Source organism: Mus caroli, unplaced genomic scaffold, assembly GCF_978045245.1.
Source record: "Mus caroli unplaced genomic scaffold, Mus_caroli_1 scaffold_2, whole genome shotgun sequence".
NCBI classification, from domain to species: domain Eukaryota; kingdom Metazoa; phylum Chordata; class Mammalia; order Rodentia; family Muridae; genus Mus; species Mus caroli.
In genome coordinates, this window is record NW_028227257.1 from 112801265 (window position 1) to 112822795 (window position 21531).

At 37.1% G+C, this 21531-nt stretch overlaps 1 protein-coding gene across 4 annotated transcripts in view; it reads right to left on the reverse strand.

Moving 5' to 3' along the window:
* Positions 1-21531, reverse strand: part of B3galt1 (beta-1,3-galactosyltransferase 1) — a 569427-nt gene that overhangs the window by 302789 nt on the left and 245107 nt on the right. The window lies entirely within an intron of this gene.

The following is a 21531-nucleotide window of genomic DNA, read 5'->3' on the forward strand; positions in this document are numbered from 1 at the left end:
GCGAGAGATGCAAGAAGCAATAATCATGACTTTATTTTCAAGGATATCTAAACTACTGTTTCTGGTGCAATGACATTTTGGCAACTACAGGAATGTATATAAATCTCCCTCTCCCTCTCCCTCTCCCTCTCCCTCTCCCTCTCCCTCTCCCTCTCCCTCTCCCTCTCCCTCTCCCTCTCCCTCTCCCTCTCCCTCTCCCTCTCCCTCTCCCTCTCCCTCTCCCTCTCCCTCTCCCTCTCCCACTCTCTCCAGTATCTAACCATGTACCTTCGGTTGTCCTACAACTCACTGTGTAGATGTGGCTGGATTTAGACTCACCAAGATCCCCTTACCTCTGGTTCCCTCATGTTAAGATTAAAGACTTATGCCAACCTACCTGCTCCTTTTCATAATTTTGATGTCTTTCACCCAGCAGTAAGCAAGCCTAACTGAATATCCAGAATCCCTGCAAGAACATTTTTAAAAGACCCATCTGTTCAAATTGCTAAGATAAAGGATTTCTTGAGAACAAAGTAGGACATCAGAAATGGAGGACATAATTTCTGCAGGCAGGAGGATAGTGGAAGATTACTATGAGCTTGAAGCCAACCTGTGCTATTTAGTGATTTTTAGGCCAGCCTGGATTAAATAAAATACAATGTCTAAAAAATAAAAACAAAACAAAAGAAAACCAGCCAATCAAACAAAATGAAACAAACAAACTTAACAAACAAACAGAAACAAACACAAGTCCTGCACGTTCAACATTGAGTTTTGATGCACAGTTTGGGCTGAAAAGCACATTTTAGTTCTTAGGCAAAATTGAGGAAGATCAAAATGGTTGTTAGGAGACATTTTTTATTCATCAGATTTCAGGTAAGGAAAGGATAGGAAAGGGGTGCAGAAGCCCAATTTGAAGTGCTATGGCTAAACCAATGCAGGACATGCAGCTACAGCAGAGAAAAGCAAACCAAATTCAGTCTCTGAATACTTATTAATAGGCAGAGGAAGTCAGCGAACAACTGGGCAACATAAAGCCAGAATAGAGTCCTGCCACTGCATTCTGTCTGCGGGCAAGCTCTGTCAAAAAAAAACCCCTTCAGTGCTTCGGCCTATTATCACAAATGTATCACCATCTGTCCTCTTTGTACGTCCTCTTTTTTGGATGAAAGGAACTGCTTCCCACGATATTATTAGGTTTTCTATTATACACATCCCCATCTCTGGACTGAATGTCAGGATTTTGCAAGAACAAAGCAGAATATATGCCCTCCAAATGTTCCTACCACTCTCAGTACTTGTTAGCATCCCATCCTGGGCACCACTGGCTTCCAGCCTCTGAGTTTCCCCCTTGAATGTGATTAAATAAGATAAATGATCATGTGAAAGCCCACAAGTACACCTGCATTCCCTCCCAGGCTGTTCTTGCTTCTTCACCTCCATTACAACAACTGCAAAGACTTTAAAGGGAATCACTATTACAGTGTCTGATTTCAGTTGCTCTGTTCTCTCAAGAAAATACATTTATCAGAGAATGGGGATATCTATGCTTGATTTCCAAAGGTAGATTTCTGTTTCTTTTTTCTATGAGAAAATCTCACAGGATGTGGCTACACGCATGGATAAGTAGGTAATGGACCTCAGTTAAATACCTAGTACCCAGGTACAAAGCATGCTTCACATAGTGTGCCCCTGTAATCCCAGGGTTGAGAACACAGAGCCTGAAGTTCCATGCATTTGCTTACTGACCAGTTTAGCTGAATCACGGAACTCCAAGTCTAGTGAGAGATTCTGACTCAAAACATAATCTTAAAAGCAATAAAAGAAAATACCACCCAAGTGTGTACATCTACCTGTGCAAACACATGAACGCGCGCGCGCGCGCGCACACACACACACACACACACACACACACACACACACACACACACACACAGGGAAGTCTCCAAGAAAGCTAGTTAGAATGTAATGATGCAATTAGGGAAAATATCGGCCTAATGTTTTTTAACTCATGATTCTGGGGACGATTTAAATTCATTTTCATACTACAAATGTAGTGTTAATGCCCGCAATGTATTTCTGAGTGATCTACAGCCTTAAGAGAGCCTACGAGCACCAGTGCATTCTGGGTTATTCTTGGAGAGTGTTAGAACTTTTGCTTCCCAGTTTTAACAGCTGTGACTTGGAAATAATTCATCTACCTCATTAAAATATCTTGGGTTTGTTACAGAGGATCTAGGGAAGATGACATCTCAGTTGTCTAAAATAGTACTTGATGCTTTGAGAGGCATAAAGTGGTGATGTTCATAGGTTTGGGTAATGCTAGACACTAATATTGGAGAAAAAAAAAGTCATGCCGGTTGCTGAGCAATTTTTTGGTAGATAATAATAAATCTCTGAATAAAATCATCCAGGGCAGAGCAATTTTCATTGCTTCATTTATTCGGGGTCTCAATGTAATAATTTTTGAAGGACAACTTGACTAGTTAAGTGTCTAATAGGGTTAGAAGGGCAGAGTTTCTGTTTATTCACTAGGAAACATCTTGCCTGACTTCTCTTCACAATTTTCAGTAAATTACTATGGGGAAGCTCAGTTAATTTGACTAATTAAGAATGTTCTTAAATGAAGTAACCTTAGCATGCTACTCGATATCTCTTCTGGAACAGTGCATGACCTGTGGGAAATTAATTTGAATGTTTGTAATCCCTGAAGCCATATTGTGTACAAAAAAAAAAAATACCAATCGGTTAGAGACAAATCAGAACCATGATTGAGATTTAAGGAGGGATGTGACTTAGGAAGAGAAGCACATGTGTCATAATAGGAAGCATGCAAGAGAGCTTGAATTATCAATTATTGCATGTATATCCATTAAGTGAAATCCACTGAAAGCATATTCTTCATGGTGTGTGTGTGTGTGTGTGTGTATACCTATGTGTGTACATGTATGTCCATGCATGAACAAAAGGCACATGTCCATTTCTATGCACATGTATGTCTGTAGAAGCCAGAGATTAACCATATAACCTAAGATCTGATGCCTTAGGCGCTGCCTACCTTATGTTCTGAGAGAGGATTTATCACATGCATCTGGCACACCCAGATTTATTGAGGCTGAGAAGCCAGTCAGACTCAGAGTTCTTCCTGTCTCCTCCCCTCCTCATGGGCAAGATTATAAGAGCAAATCAGTATGCCCAGTTGGTTGTGTGAGTTCGGTCTTGAACTCAGGTCTCTGTGCTTTTGGGTACTTTACCAGCTGAACTACCTTCCCAACCTGAAAACTTTTTCACTGTTTTCTAATTATTTTATTTTTTGTATTAATTACATCATTTTCTCTTCCTATTCTTACCATTCCTTGTTCTCTTTCAAATTCATGACTTATCTTTTTATTGATGTTTTGTATATCTGTCTATCTGTCTCTGTCTCTCTGTCTCTCTCTCTCTCTCACACACACACACACACACACACACACACACACTCTTAAGGAAGACCTGCTTAGTCTGTATAATATAAATTACATATATATATATATGTTCAGAGGTGACTATTTGGTACTGAATAACAAATCTGTGTTTTTTTCCCCACTGAAGACTATTCATCCTACTCTCAGCATACCTTAGGCACCTTTAATTCTTTGCATGAGGTTGAGGTCTCCTAGGCATTCTCCAGTCCACATTAGCATGTCTATTGATGTTCTTCTTGCTGAACTTATGCTTAGGAATCATGTCTCTGAGAAATTATGGGTATAAATTCTGCCAGTTCTAGGAGACAGAATCTCAGGGATCTTACAGAAAACTCCTGGCTCCTCTGTCTTTTATATCTTTCTGTCCCTACTTCTACAAATTCCTTGAGGCTTAGGTGCAGGATGCATAGTATAGATGTGTCAGTAGGGACTGGACTCATATCAACTCTGCACTTTGATTGGTTGTGATCTTCTGTAATGGTCTTTATTTCAAAGAAAAGTTTCTTTAATGAAGAGTAAGAAGTATACTTCTGTGTGGGTATAATAATAAATATTTGTAATATATTCAAGGATTATAGTGGTTTAGTTAAATGTCATTTGTAGGTCTCCTCCAAGATTCTTGACTTCACTAGCCCTGGGTACTTGAGAAGGTTTCTAGACCAGGCACGGATGCTTTGATGTGCAGAGAATATTATATAGACTTGTTGGTTACCAACTAGCTAGGTATACCACTCCAGCATTCTTTGGGTTATTGTGTTTCACAGTTGTTTATATAAGCACATGGCTACATATCTTAAAATAGTGTGCTCAGTTTACAGGAACAAGAGAATGGCAGGGATACTGAAACATGATAGATCACATGACAGACACATATGTTAAGCCCTGTATTACTGAAGACCTGGAGGAGAGTTGAGAGAAGAACAACAGCAAGATACATTGACTCTCTCCTCCACTTCTTTAAACTGTATGATTGATGTAAAGACAGATATATCTTACAAGGTGGCAAAGCATCAAGAGGTGAGACTATAGTGATGGTTGCATCATCTTATTTACCCGTTACTCCCAGCATATAAGAACACATGGACAATCCTGGAGAAAGTGAAACATGATAGATGCTTGCTATGCATGTCTATGCCGTAAAGGTGTTCATACAACGAGAGAGAGAGAGAGAGAGAGAGAGAGAGAGAGAGAGAGAGAGAGAGAGAGAGAGAGAGAGAGAGAGAGAGAGAGAGGAAACTGAACAAGGGCACAGGACCAAGTGCAAATAGCAATACTTCTCCAACCACTCATCCTGCTGGCAGCTTGTAGAAGACTGTTTTATTCAAGTCATTTACTTGACCTGAAACTTTTGGCTAGGGTCACTCTCCAAATTTTTATTTATTTATTTATTTTAAAAGGATGATATTAAACCTGTGTTCCTTAAACTTCTCTATAGCGTGTGTCTTTTCAGTTCATAATTGAGATCAGCAATTAACCAGCTTAGTCAATCAGAGCAATCTAATTAAGTTTTCAAAATGTACTGTTTTAATTGTAGAGGCTTATTTCTCCATATACAATATTTATGTGATCGAGACATTATTTCCAGGGTAAATTTTAGATGTATTAACACATAAAAATAAGAAGGAAAAAGACATGTTCATTACAAAACCTACAAACAGTTTAGGAAAGGTAAGAGTTTTACTTTCAGTAATAAACAAGCCTTATTGACAACTTGCAATGTCACGTGAAAGAAAAAAACTGGATGCCTGGGCCCTAACAGACCCTTTTAAGTGAGATGTTTGAGCATGTAGTCCTAACTTCTTTATTGTGTGATACATATACCATTGGTTTTATTAAAATATACTCAATCTTTAAATTATAAGATTTAAAGTGAAGGTTCACAGCTTCCACTCAGAATGCTAATTGTATCTGTATGTAAGCTTATAAATTTAATAAGTTGTATAGAGTTTGTCTTTAGTTAATTTTGGTGTGTGATGTTTTCATTTATTTGCAAATATTTTTTTAAACAATCCAGTTTATAAGTCTGGATATAAGATTCTGGATGAAAGAATGATAGTAATATTGTGTTTACCTCTGATTCACTCTCTAGAGATAGGCATTTTCCAGTGAATAAGATAATTAAGCCTACAGATGGCATATTTTAAAGTCTATGACAGAGGCAGAGACTGTTTGGAGCCAGACACTTTCAGTTTGTTAAGATGTTATTTCAGAAAGCCATGATATTCACACATACAAGACAGAGTTGTGTGAGCAGTGTGATAATCTTGTAATCAGATGTCAAGCTGGTTGAAGCACTTTATACAGACAGTGAGACTAGTGCATCAGCTTCACCCTGGCAAGGAGACCCTGCTGGCATGCCAGAAGCTCTCTATTCAGATGTGTACGGAGAAACATTATTATGAATGGCTTTTATGAAAACGTAGAAGACATTTCTGTCATGTGGTCTGGCAGAGCTATGTAAAATACTGTGATAGGCTGTAATGATTGGCGGGAGTATCAGCCTGCATCTGAGGTCAGTGAAAGCCTGAGTCTTTGCTTCCACCAAGACAAGGAAAGCATCTGACTATCTTATCTCTTATATAAAAATAATAAAATCACTAGTAAGTTTTGATTAAGTCATGACAGGGTTCACATCCTTGTTTGTGTATTTTCATGTAGTACTTAATCCTTCAATCACTGCAATGGGATATCCATTTGCTTCCCGATTTACTGATCAAGAAACTGAAGAGAAAAAAAAAAATACCATCATCGTCATAAATCAGACAGACAATACGCAAAACAGGAGTTGTAACCAGAGTACAGATCATTTAATAAGGCACTTTATCATAAACGATAAAATAATGTAAACAAGTGGAGGTTGTTAAGAGAAACACATTTTAACAACTCTAACTTATACATGAGGCATCATTTAAGTTAGAATAACTAATAGAGTCTCAAACAACATTTATGGAAGAAGTTCATTTAGAATAAGGACGCTAAGACCCCTCTGTTTCTATGTTTTCATCTTCCATTTCCCGCACTTAATGCTGGTAAATGTTTTAAAATTATTCATGAAGAAACAACAGCATAAACCAAGAAAGGATGTAATTCAAGCCCAATGTGCCACATCAGGAGAAAACTTTGCACTGAATGCAAACAACAAACTAGATAAAGGGAGGTTGTGGTTTCTGACGTACTGGGTTTATCTGTTTGACTACTTAGTTAAACAGTTACTTCATTATCCACCACATCTACTGAACGACCTGTTGTTTCGCAAACAATCAGACCCCCTTTCAATGTTCTTTTAATTTGGTCACAGTGTTCTCGTTTTTCATCTCAATTGAATGCAGCCAGTACAGCAATGCGAAGGAGGAAGAATTGGATTGTGATTTAGAAGGCTTCAATTTATTCTGATTATTTAGGATTAATAAGTGTAATCAGATTTCCCTTTGAATTTTAAATTTAAGATTGGATTAATGGATTTTTCAACTAGTTTTTGAAGATATTATTTAAATTCTTAAATGACCTTGCAGATTGCTTTCCTTATGAATTGCGAAGCTTAGGTTTTATGGCATTGAATTTGAAAGAAAGATATGCATATATCTTTTCATGTCTTTCTTTTTTTAGGATTGACAGAAAGTAAATTATATAAGCAAAGTAATTCTGCAAACAAATGCCATGCTTCTGCAATCGCAGCATAGTTTGAATTTCAATCTCCTCAGTTAGAAAGCTGTATCCCATTCCATTTTGTTTTATATATTGATGTCTTTATAAATTCATATAGTGAATTATTTATACAATAGAAAACCAACACTGGAACATGGCGTCCAGACTATGCACAGGGGTTTATGCCTCGAGCTCTACCTTTCTAGACTGTCTACTTATAAAATCCACATAGCCCCGGGCACCGTAAGCCAATCCCATAAGTTCTGTACAGTTCAGATAAATTACTGTAACATGTTATTTTGTACCTGATTCCCTGTTATAATGAAGTTCAGAACCTATACATTATGTGAACAATTAAGTGTAATAGGCTATTTTTAAACATGAAGACAATGCCAATTAGAATTCTCTAGATAAACATGTGTAATTATAGTAATTACAATTTAATAATAACTCACTGGTACTTACTATTATAAACTCATAAACTATTATTCAGTACCCCATAAAACTCAAAATCTAATTGAAAGTGCTAGTTTAGCACAATTCCCACAAGCCATCACTCTTTAATATTCTGGAATGAATGAGATTTTTGTTGAGCTATTAATTGGCACTGACAAGGGATAACCACTGGAACGAATCTGAAGTTATGGATAGCAATTAATCACACTGCCTGTCAACTCGAGTGTCAAACAAAATTCGATAGTCCTTTAAAATAATTTTTTAGAAGTTTGTACATTTTCATGTTTCAGTTCACTTAGTAGAAACAAAAAGTATATTTCTGGTAAAGTCAAGTAACAGTCAGATAATATTTCTGTAAATATGAGTGGTACATTTTCTTGTTAATAAAGGGGCCTTTAATTTTCTGCTGAAATTACATTCAGGATTAATCTGTGTCTGTACACATGAGAAATATTTCCCTGTTATATTTCACACCTGCTTTTCCTTGGTGGGTATGCCTCTGACTCATCGATCACCATCCTATATAGCATGCAGTGTGGCACTGCACAGGAAGAAGGCATGCAGGGAGCCGGAGCTTGGGAGAAAATAAGAGGAGACATTGAGATGCCTCAATTCATCAGTGTCTCCTTGAATTGGAGTGAGGGAACATCAAGATTTTATTTACATTCTAATTTTATTTCTAATTAACACAGCAAGTGGTATTTTCTTTCCCTGTAACTTATATACCAGCAACATCAATGCCAGACCCATAAGGTCTCTGTTTCCTCTGTGACACTTCAAAAGGCATTATGAGGTTCTTTTGACAACTACAAAGTGACCTTAGAACTAAAGCCATTTATTATATTAATCAAAAACCAAGCCAACCCAACTACCAAGTGATAACACAATAACACCAGCTCAAATCCTAAAGATATAAACATTGTAAAGTGGAGACAGTGACCTTTTTTTTAATTTTTAATATTTTTATTACATATTTTCCTCAATTACATTTCCAATGCTATCCCAAATGTCCCCCATAGCGCCCCCCACTTCCCTACCCACCCATCCCCATTCTTTTGGCCCTGGCATTCCCCTATATTGGGGCATATAAAGTTTGCAAGTCCAATGGGCCTCTCTTTCCATTGATGGCCGACTAGGCCATCTTTCGATAAATATGCAGCTAGAGACAAGAGCTCCGGGGTACTGGTTAGTTCATCATGTTGTTCCAACTATAGGGTTGCAGATCCCTTTAGCTCCTTGGGTACTTTCTCTAGCTTCTCCATTGGGAGCCCTGTGATACATCCAAAAGCTGACTGTGAGCATCCACTCCTGTGTTTGCTAGGCCCCTGCATAGTCTCACAAGAGACAGCTATATTTGGGTCCTTTCAGCAAAATCTTGCTAGTGTATGCAATGGTGTCCACGTTTAGAAGCTGATTATGGGATGTATCCCTGGATACGGCAGTCTCTAGATGGTCCATCCTTTCATCACAGCTCCAAAGTTTGTCTCTGTAACTCCTTCCATGGGTGTTTTGTTCCCAATTCTAAGAAGGGGCACAGTGTCCACATTTTGGTCTTCATTCTTCTTGAGTTTCATGCGTTTAGCAAATTGTATCTTATATCTTGGGTATCCTAAGTTTTGGGCTAATATCCACTTATCAGTGAATACATATTGTGTGAGTTCCTTTGTGATTGTGTTACCTCACTCAAGATGATGCCCTCCAGGTCCATCCATTTGGCTAGGAATTTCATAAATTCATTCTTTTTAATAGCTGAGTAGCACTCCATTGTGTAAATGTACCATAATTTCTGTATCCATTCCTCTGTTGAGGGACATCTGGGTTCTTTCCAGCTTCTGGCTATTATAAATAGGGCTGCTATGAACATAGTGGAGCATGTGTCCTACTTACCGGTTGGGACATCTTCTGGATATATGCCCAGGAAAGGTATTGCTGGATCCTCCGGTAGTACTATGTCCAATTTTCTGAGGAACCGCCAGACTGATTTCAGGAGTGGTTGTACAAGCTTGCAATCCCACCAACAATGGAGGAGTGTTCCTCTTTCTCCACATCCTCGCCAGCATCTGCTGTCACCTGAATTTTTGATCTTAGCCATTCTGACTGGTGTGAGGTGGAATCTCAGGGTTGTTTTGATTTGCATTTCCCTGATGATTAAGGATGTTGAACATTTTTTCAGGTGCTTCTCTGCCATTCAGTATTCTTCAGGTGAGAATTCTTTGTTCAGTTCTGAGCCCCATTTTTTTAATGGGGTTATTTGACTTTCTGGAGTCCACCTTCTTGAGTTCCTTATATATATTGGATATTAGACCCTTATCTGATTTAGGATAGGTAAAGATCCTTTCCCAATCTGTTGGTGGTTTTTTTGTCTTATTGATGGTGTCTTTTGCCTTGCAGAAGCTTTGCAGTTTCATGAGGTCCCACTGGTCAATTCTCGATCTTACAGCACAAGCCATTGCTGTTCTATTCAAGAATTTTTCCCCTGTGCCTATATCTTCAAGGCTTTTCCCCACTTTCTCCTCTATAAGTTTCAGTGTCTCTGGTTTTAGGTGAAGTTCCTTGATCCACTTAGACTTGACCTTAGTACAAGGAGATAGGAATGGATAGATTCGCATTCTTCTACATGTTAACAACCAGTTGTGCCAGCACCATTTGTTGAAAATGCTGTCTTTCTTCCACTGGATGTTTTTAGCTCCCTTGTGGAAGATCAAGTGACCTTAGGTGTGTGGGTTCATTTCTGGGTCTTCAATTCTATTCCATTGGTCTATTTGTCTGTCACTATACCAGTACCATGCAGTTTTTATCACAATTGCTCTGTAGTAAAGCTTTAGGTCTGGCATGGTGATTCCACCAGAGGTTCTTTTATCTTTGAGAAGAGTTTTTGCTATCCTAGGTTTTTTGTTATTCCAGATGAATTTGCAGATTGCACTTTCTAATTCGTTGAAGAATTGAGTTGGAATTTTGATGGGGATTTCATTGAATCTGTAGATTGCTTTTGGCAAGATAGCCATTTTTAAAATGTTGATCCTGCCAATCCATGAGCATGGGAGATCTTTCCATCTTCTGAGATCTTCTATAATTTCTTTCTTCAGAGACTTGAAGTTTTTATTATACAGATCTTTCACTTCCTTAGTTAGAGTCACGCCAAGATATTTTATATTATTTGTGACAATTGAGAAGGGTGTTGTTTCCCTAATTTCTTTCTCAGCCTGTTTATTCTTTGTGTAGAGAAAGGCCATTGATTTGTTTGAGTTAATTTTATATCCAGCTACTTCACCGAAGCTGTTTATCAGGCTTAGGAGTTCTCTGGTCGAATTTTTAGGGTCACTTATATATACTATCATATCATCTGCAATAAGTGATATTTTGATATCACTTTTTGCAAATATCTTAACTTTTTGATAACTTGTCTATCTGGAACTTTAAATGTGGTAACTTCAATCCTATGGAATGGGAAAGCACAGTGAGTGTAAACATATTCTGCCTCTGTCTAAGGGGCTCTGGATTGGCTTCAGGAGAGATTTCTCTTCTTCTCTCATAAAATGGCAGCTCTGCCTTCTTACATTGCTTTTGAATTCGAAGCACAGATTTCACATAGTCTGCCCTCTTCAGACCTATAAAACATCTGGCTGTCATGGTGACATTTAATATAAGAGAGATGCCCTTTCTAGACATTTTGTGTCCCTGCCATGTGTCAAAATACATGACTGGAGAAACTCATATCTGACTTACAGGCGAGTCCTACCCTACATAGTAACATACATAAAATGACCTTTTAGTGTGAATGTAGACATTCATTGAGGGCAGATGCAAGACAAGTTGATACAAGGAACTTTGTGTTTTCTGTTGGAGTCTTGATAGGTTGTTCAATATCCTAAATCCCCTTCAGCCACATGGTAAATTTCTTTCAGGTGTGACATTTGGGGGAAATGTATAGAAGATACAATGATTTTCTTTACTGGGATGGGAATTAGGTAACTTCACAGATTTTCAAAATAGTTTTAAAAGTAAGTTACTGTGAGGGATGTAATTATGTATGAAAAGTGACGAAATCTATGCCTAGGAGGCAAAATCTGTTCAACAATTGAACTGTAGGACTCTGGTGAGATGATACATACTGAGCATATCCAGGAAGCTCAGAGCCACATTTAACCTGCTCAGGTTATGATATGATAAAATTCTTTGTTTTGAGAAGACTGATAGAAATCTTTATGTATATTTTGAATGTTGGCATGTAATTTTGTATTCATTTATCTGACTTCTAAGAAGCACAGCTGTAGATATAATGAAAAATCCAAAATATCTCTGTTCTTAATATATATTCTACTTCATTGAAATTATAAAACTTTTTATTTAACCACTAAAATAACTTAGAAATAAATAACATATAAGCTCATGTGCTTGAAAAACTTTTAACAGCTTTTTTGAAACATTCTGACACCATGAAAATCTTACTTAGGTCTACAGACCTGTTAACCTTTATACAATGGACCAACTTTTAAAATGACACAATTGGACAAAACTCCCATAAAAAACATAAAAATCCACCCAGTTAGAAAATCAGATCTATAATAAATGCTCTTCAAAATTAGAAAAGACAATGGCTACCCAAGTTCATCAAGAATTTTAATCAAATATTTAACAACAAATTATTTTCGTCTTTCACCATCTCTTTCTGGATACAGAAACAGAAGTCAGTATCCCTGCTGCTTGAAAGCAAGCCAAGTACAGTGTAAATAAATAGAGAAATCCACAGACCACGGTCTCTTACACTGTCCAATGATACAGTAAATGAATTATAATGAAACCAAATAGGGTTTGTCCTAGGAATTTATGCTTGTTTGAGACTCCAAAATCAATAAATGTACTCCAGGAAATTGTCAGGGTGAAAAAGACAAACAAACAAAGAAAAAAACCACAAACCAAAACCACAACAAAACCCGCAACACAAAGGGAGAGAAGAAAACTAACTACAACACATGATAAGATTTAATACCTCTCTATAAAAATGAATGAACAAGTAAACAGAGAAACAAGGAACAGACCAACAAATGAACACACAAACTCCTAATAAAGTAGAGTAGAGAGAAATTTCTTCCACTTAAGAATGATACCATGGTTGGGGCCATTTCTCATTTGGTGATGTTCTTACTATACAAGAACGAGGATTTGCGTCAGGCCTCTTGATATGTTCTTATAACTTCAGTACTGAGGAGGTGACATACGTGAGGCTCTGGGACTTGCTTTCTTACCAATAAGACCTAATTTGAAAGTTTCAAGCCAGTTAGAGACCCTCTCACAACCCAGATGGTGAATAGCTCCTGTGTGACAGTATCTGAGAATGACCTCTGGCCTCCCCACACATAGACACATAACACAAAGCTTTGTTCTCTCTCTCTCTCTCTCTCTCTCTCTCTCTCTCTCTCTCTCTCTCTCTCTCTCTCTCAGTTACTAAATACATAGGACAAAAGACTACAAAATCTGACTGTTACTCTCATAGTGAATGGCAAGAAACTCAATCTTTTGCCACTAGATAGAAATGAAGCACGTACATACCCCTTTGCCTTCAAAGATGTCATGTTCATAACAAAATTGAAAAGTTATGTCCACACAAAATTTACACGTGGATGTTTATAGCAGAATTACTCACAATTATCAGATCTTGGGGGCAACCAGGAAGCTCCAAATAAAAGTAGTAAATTATTATTTCATGTTAAGGTAAAATGAGATCCAAGCCATGAAAAGTTTTAGAAGATATTCAAATAAATGTATATTAATATGAGAAACTCATCTAAATATTTTTTAGACTGTATGATGCTTAGTGACTGTCTTTAAAATGCCAAAGGTTCCCAACGCTTGGGTTTCGGGCTGCTGATACAAAAGGATATAACTCAGAATATTTTCAGGGTAATAACATTAGATTGTATGATGCTTTAATAGTAGGTTATATCTTTTTATATTTGTCTACATAGTGCAAAACTCCTATACAAATTTCAAGTGCAGACTAAGGGCTATGGGAGAGCATGTGGTATTGAGGTAGGTTAGTCCAACGACCACTCTGGTAAGGGTATTGATGAGAGAAGACTTGTCTGTAGGGAGTGGAAGATACGTGAGAAGTCACTGTGCCCAACATCTTAACTTGCTTTAAAAATTGAATTTATGAATTTGAAAACAAAATGAAAGTATAATAAAGTTTTACCCAAATATCAAAATATCAATAAATACATTTAAAATTCAATTTAATAATCATTTCACTGTACTTTTAGATTACTTAAAATTCAAAACTTTAAGAATCACATATTTTTTCAAATGGTTCAGGGAGATTAACACACATCCTTGAGAAGGCTTTGGATTATGTAAAATGAATAACAACTGTGTGCCTAATAGAGGACCATTCCTATATTTACATCAAAAGGATTACATTCATCTGAACATATTTTTGAAAAAAAAATCAAGTATTACTATCCATAGTTTTGCAGAATAATTATGTTTCTTACTTTTTTAAAGTTTTAAAATCCAATTTTTAAATCACTGAAGACACTGTTCTAATAGTAACTTAATGAACCCACAGTTTCTTCTGCCTAAGCAATGGAGATGCATTTAAAACCTTTGCAGAGGAAAGGTCAACATTCCTTGTAAAAGGCATCCTGGAGTACGTGACCCTAGGAATCATTAAAGAAACGTTAAAAATGCATTTCTCAAAGATTGTTTTATTCAGAAAGGATATGATCTACTAGAATCTCCACTGAGTGGAGATGACTCAGTGACTCGTGATTCCAATATTCAAAATGTGTTTAAGATTATCTGAAGAGGAGAAACCAGGATTTGTTTTGTTTAAATGTAATTTTGTCCCACCTCAAAATGGCAGATCCATTGGACCGTTTTTGGAAAGGATGTATGGGCCCCTCAGAATAGCTTAGGAAGCCCTGTTCCTTACTTCTTAACCCACTTTCTTCCATCCTATACAGAATTTAGCATTCTCTGCTACTTCCTGAATGTGTGGAGTCTAGATTTAGTATTTGTTTTAGATATCTATTTGACTTCGTTAGCAAATTCCAGGACTTCACAAAAATCCCATGCTATCCAGTTAAGGAGATTACATCATATGTGGAATATTATTTTAAAATCACTTCCAAAATTCTGTGACCCTGGTACAAATTTGACTTTTCTTCTCATTTTCCCCTCCATGTTATTTTATCCTGACCATGCATTTTCAGATATAGTTTTAAAGGATTTTTTTTTTCTGATAACCGAGGGCTTCGCTTTTTCATAGTACTACAGGTCAGATCCATGCAATTTCAGAGATATGAAATATTATAAAAAAAATAGTCAGACTATTGCTTTAACTGGAGCTAAGAATCATGACCTTTAACTGCTTAGATCTGTGAATGACTTGGGAAGTACTCCAGTTTAGAAGATGGAGAAATATGCACAGAAAAATGTGATACAATGTATTGTAGGGTTTCCACTGCTTTCTTGAAGTAGGAAAGCAGTTGGAGAAAGTTGGTGCTATGTTAGAGCTTACAGTAGATTCCAATCAGCAATAAGATACTGTAAAAATGAAGCCAGCAAAGAGATGTGACTCTCCCTTTACAGGATGAAATTTCAATGAACATTCTTCTCAAACAGTGTCAAGCTAGTGGAAAGGGTTTGTATGGAATAGAAAATAAATTATGCTCACTCACTCATTCATTCATTCTGGGTGAGTTAAAGACTCTAATCCATGGCTTCTGTTCAGGTATCAATTATAAGCAGACACTGGAATGTGTGTGTTCATGTGCAGGCCACAGTCACCTTGATAAGAGACAGAGCTGGGGCTCAGATCTCTTCTCTTGCACCTTCCTTTTTAAGAGAAGAATGGAAGAACAAGTATTTCTCTGTGTCTTGACAACTCTTGTTTTGTTTTGAAATAAAAAATACAATGATTCTCTTCTTTACTGAGTTTTTTAGCCAAACACTCTAGTTATTAAATAATACACAACAATATCATAGTGATGTAGAGTAACATATATTCTATGGCCAAATATTTTATTACATTGAATTACAGTGATATGGCTTTAGTTAGGAAGGTAAAAATAATCCATGAGGTTTTATTGGAAAAATGGGACATTCTTGGCAAAAAACCCATCTATGGTCATGTCTGCAGTTAAAAACTATGTATCACATAGGAAGCTTAAGTGGAGGTGACAAGGAATATGCAATTTGAGAAGAAATGGTTGTTGCAGTTTACTTTAAAGATATAAACAGAATTTCTTAAAAACAATGATGAAACACAAACAAAAAAGTGGCTTGTTAATTAATGCAGAATACTTGCCAGAAAAATTTATTTTGGTACTACATAAATGCCTTTATTGTCCAATGTAGAGTGACCTACAATATTTATTTACACATTCTAGAATTCTGGAGATCAGATACTCATCCCGCACTGGGTTCTGGGGTACCATTTTTCTCTCTGCAGTCATTTTCACCCTATTCAATTCCATCTGGAAGACACAGATGACATTACCTACATTCTAGGGCATTATGAGTATTACGTGGAATCAGTAGTCCATTGTAGGAAACTGGTCCTTGATAAGCAAATGAGGACAAGTCCCACAAGGAAAGTCCCACAAGAGGACAGTTATCTCTACGTGCTAGCTTGTACCAAGAAGAATATCCATAATGGTTGTCCATCCATAAAGTTTTTGGCAAAGAAATTTCTCAACTAATGGCCCCATTGACTTGGGAGGATGAAAAGAAGCAATTTATTTCCTGGATTTGTTTTTGCAACGCCTGGTAAATATCCTTCCACACTCTCTTTTCTAGTTTGAGAAAGAGGTAAAATCTTGAATTCAAATAACTTGATAGAAATAAACCTTTTTGAAAATCGAAATTAAAGTGACATTTTAAAAATAGGAATTAGCCGGGCGTGGTGGCGCACGCCTTTAATCCCAGCACTCGGGAGGCAGAGGCAGGCGGATTTCTGAGTTCCAGGCCAGCCTGGTCTACAAAGTGAGTGCCAGGACAGCCAGGGCTACACAGAGAAACCCTGTCTCGAAAAACCAAAAAAAAAAATTAAAAAAAAAAATAAAAATAAAAATAGGAATTACTAAAGACACTCTTAAGTTATTCTAATTTCTTCCCGGTGTCCTTAAATTACATTTCAAATACTTCAGCTTTTGTGCTTGATAATCATTGCTTCCTCATTATCGTATACCATAGACAGATAAGTAGATCGTCTCCATAGTAAAATATTTAAAGTGTTTTGTTCAGCTCATACAAGAGTGGTTATCTTCCTCCACTTCAGTGCTCATTTGAACTGTTTGAGAGATCATGATTAAATTGCTATTCTTTTTATCTAAACTCTGAGTGGATGGATGCCTTAATATGCCCAAATTATTATACTCAATGTATTCTAGATGGTGTTGCTGGATCTTTCTATACAGAGATATTCCTTTCCTATGTTTGTCCCCCTAATTACTAATCAAAATACAAAGATTTATTTATTTTAATTGTTTTTAAAAACAGTAATTTACAAGCACTTACCTTGGGTTCCTTCCGTGTTGTCCCTGAAGTTCATTAGAATAAACTACTGAGATTTTCTTTTTCTATGCTGCTGAAATAGTTCCTATTTGACTGGTGTAGTGGCCAGTGGATAGTGCAATAGGCATTCAGAGTCTGCGATTGCATTATCCTTGTTGAGTCATTGTCATGGTGGTATAATCAAAATCTATTCAGAATGAGATGATTGCTCAATATTTTCTGGAGGATTCCTCCTTTATCTTCAGTGCATTTCCCAAGGAAACAGGCTGCATTACCACACCATATGGTAAATGGAGTCCATTGGAACAGCACATTGTAGTTTCTATCATATGCTATTTCACAATATGACATGCTTGAGCTCTTTTCTAATGAAGACTGTAGCTCCGAATATATACTTGGCAATATCACTTGCTTTCCCCCCACCTTCACAGCCATCCCTGTCATTGCCATTAGCCTATTTTTATGTCTGAATAAAAGCCTATGTTTCTTCCTGGAATGCAGCTTTTATAACAGTGTATAAAAGCAAAATGTAAGCAAAAAGCTGAAATAGTTCCAGATGTGGTAATTCATCTACAAGAAGGAGAGCTGCATGTTGGGAAAAAGAAAATACTCACAGAAGATGAAAACTCACTTCAAAAAAACATGGCATGGTGAAATGACCTGGGACCTGACAGGGTTTTTTGATATTAAAATATTATTACATTTTATCTTTAGTTAATGTACTTTGTGGGTGGAGAGGAGGGGTGCACATATACACGTTCATGTGTCCTGGAGACAGACTCATGTCATTAGGTGTGGTGGCAAGTCCTTTTGTCCACTGAGCAATCTCACCATCCTAGTCTTTGCTTTCTCTCTTAGAGTGTGACTCATAATGTGGGCTTGGGAAAAGTGACTTTCTGAACACACAGAGATAAGAACATTGGACAAGACAGTGGCAAGGTTTTTGTGCTAATATGATATATTCTCCCAAAGCCTGTTGCCACACAAGCATGCAGTATGTTCAATAACTGTGTATATACCCACTTCTCCATCCTCTATGCTTTCCCTAGATTTATCTAAGAGTGTAGATGGATGCTGGATCATACGCACACATCTTTGCTGATTGCTGTGGCCGTAATCACTAAGATGAATCACAAGTCTACTAAAAAGATTAGGATTTGTGTATCACTAGCCTCATTGTCTTAGTTCTGTGCCATTTCTTCGATGCTGGAAAATCCAAATAATAGAGCATTATGCGTGTCACTTTATATTTTATTGCCCAGATCATATTCATGATTAAGTAAAAGTTATACAAGAAGCATACAAGCTTTCTATGGTGACCAGATGTAAAGATATGTGAACAAATACTATGAAATAGCCAGAATTGTTCATGTCTAAAAGAACTGCAAGGACAAAATGTAGAAGAGACTAAGGGAAAGGCTGTCCAGTGACCGGCCCACCTTGGGATCTATCTCAAGGAGAGGGTCCAAGACCTGACACTATTAGTGATGTTATGGTGTGTGTGCAGACAGGAGCCTAGCATGGCTACGGTGATGGTGAGGAACTGGATGAGGAACTGTGGGAGAGTGGAGAGTGGAACAGGAGGGGATAATGATTGAACTGTAAAAAAAAATGAAAGTAATAAAAAATAAAAAATAAAATATAAAGCCTGAATTAAAATAAAATAAAATAAAATAAAGAATTACAATGTAATAAGAGGCTGGGAACTCATCCAGAGGATGCTTTTCCCTAAGTTGACTGGCAACACATAAATAAATATAAAAGTAAATGATATAAATGCAAAGATTAGTGTAATCTTTAGACAAATAAGCACCAACTTTTGTGGACTATTTGCTGCATTTCGTGGATTAGCAATGAGAATAGTGTGTATGGTCACAACTATTAGGCTAACCTTGTTTTCATTATGCATATGCATTTTCTTCTTACTAGCCCTGTGATAAAGGAGATGAGAAAAGGAGAAAGTTCGGGGTATGTGCATTAGGGAAGGATGTAAAAGGCTGAAAAACATGCTGGTTTTGAAACAGTCACCTCTGACACTGAGGGCTTCACGAGTGTTCTTCTCACTAGTGTTTTCATCACTAGGTGTGATGAAACCTTACTTACTGATATCAGCTTTCTTACCAACCATTCTGCATTTTGCACATGAGGTAGTGACCAATTTGTTCAGCTTCTTGTACAGTGAGGAGTGAACTATCCAGAAAGTATATTTCTGAAGTCTTACATGTTAAGATAATAGATATACCTTAATAGATCATAAAGTTTATCCCTAGACTCACACAATTTCTCTTCTTATGTGTTCTAGAGAAGGCATTTGCTTAAAGTCTTTTCAGGCGGATGAAACAGAGTTGGAATCTAGGCTAGGAAGCAGAGGTTAAGCTGTGAACTAGGGCATCCTGCCACCCTCCTAATACATATGGATCCTCTGGAGGCAAATTGACATCATAAGTCTTGAGGCAGTTTAAGATGCACACTTTTGACACTCTGCCTGTACAGTTGTTGACTAGATGTACCGCGCAATTATGCCTTTTTGATCTGTCCTTTTACCTTCTTTTCAATCAAGAAGAAAAGTGATTGCAAAATTTGTTTTCTAAATTTCAGAAAATTGCATCAGCCTAAGTGTTTAGGGGAAAAAAATGCCTTGATGATTAAGAGCCTCATCTTCATATAGTTCTACAATCACAAGCTTAAAATTAGCCTAAGGAAAAAGATCTGCTCTCTATTACTAAGAAAAATGAACCATTATCGTAGGGAATCAGAACTATTGATGCCTACAAAAGTCATAAGCCCTTGTGGGATGTGGGCGTATCATTTATAAATGGGTTGGAAAGCCTAGATGGTGCCCTTGATGGTGTCAAAACACAATATTAGATGGAGCCGGGGCATGAATTCAGCCATGAGATTCTACACGATGGCTTGGAGATGTATCAAACGGAAAGAAACTGAGCAGCAGAAAGAGGCCTAACACATCCAAGAATGCCACTTAAACTGTTGTGTGTTCTACAGTAGTAACTACACTTCTAGGTTTAGATTTCTCCATGTGAAAACAAGCAAGCAAGCAAACAAGCAAGCAAGCAAATGACAACAAAACCCAAAAGATAAAGAACACACTACCTGTTTGATCTCTTAGTTTAGAGCTAACCCTGACATCTTGCTCAACTAATTTTTATGTTATGGACAATGCAGTTACTGCGAGATAAACTTTGTTATTACTCTCTGATACTTAGAAATACCCAACTCTCATTCAGGATACTGCTGTCATTTGGTTTTCTGATGTGAATACAGTTTATGCCAAAATCTAAGAGTTGTTTGGGATTCGGTTCTTCTTGGAAGCTTTTGAATAACTTGACATTATTATCTAAAACTAAGGTCACTAAACACTTTTTTTTTGTTTTTTGTTTTTTGTTTGTTTGTTTGTTTTCCACGGGGAGAAGTTTTATTGGATGGGGGAGGATAAAGGGGAAGAAGAAGAAGAAGAAGAAGAAGAAGAAGAAGAAGAAGAAGAAGAAGAAGAAGAAGAAGAAGAAGAAGAGGAGGAGGAGGAGGAGGAGGAGGAGGAGGAGGAGGAGGGGGGGAGGAGGAGGAGGAGGAGGAGGAAGAAGAAGAGTGTCACTGAATACTCTTAAGCCCTGGTCTTTGTGTGAGAATTAAATAACTTAATAAAGATTATATAATAAGTCATTGATGCCATGTTTTGATCATGTAATCAGGGATAAAAGAGTAACTCCCTGGGGTTGTTCATCAGGATATTGGAATACAGAAGCCTTGATGGATGCCTGTTTTTAAGGAATAAGACATGAGAAAATAAAGATGAGCAATGTTAAAGGTCAAGGACTGAAAACAAGTCTCTCAAACTTGCAAAGTGTGATATACTGTAAAAGCAAAATGATAAAGATAAAGCATGGTTTAGAAATAAATAACTATTTTCATATTCTTAGGCATTTCCATTGGTCTGTCCAAACAGGGGAAATATCTCAATAAATAGTCATTTTATCCTTGGAGAAGGTCTAAACTGGGTTGGGAGAAAAGGACCATGAAACACATGTCAGTCACTGCTAAAATGCAGATTCATCTATGAGGTGTTTCTATTCTATTAGCACATTAACTTTATAGTATTGATCCCAGAGAGTAAAGAGTGCTCTATACATTAATAGTAATTAGAACATACCCATGTTGTGTTTGCTAGAGAATAAGCACCATTTTCAAAATAAATGAACACATTAACATTTGTGCTACAAATTTAGGTTCCCTTTTACTTGCTTTATTCTAAAGTATTTTGCGTAGTTTCATAAAGCTAGTGATACAAACCAGGTGTGGTGGCAGGGGCATACTTTTGATGCCAACACTCAGGGGGCAGAGGTTGGTAGATCATGGCCAGCCTTGTCTGCAATAGCAAATTTCAGGTCCATCAGGCTACTATAGGATGAGACCCTGTCTTAAAAGGAAGCAAGGCAAACAAACAGGCAGAGAAATG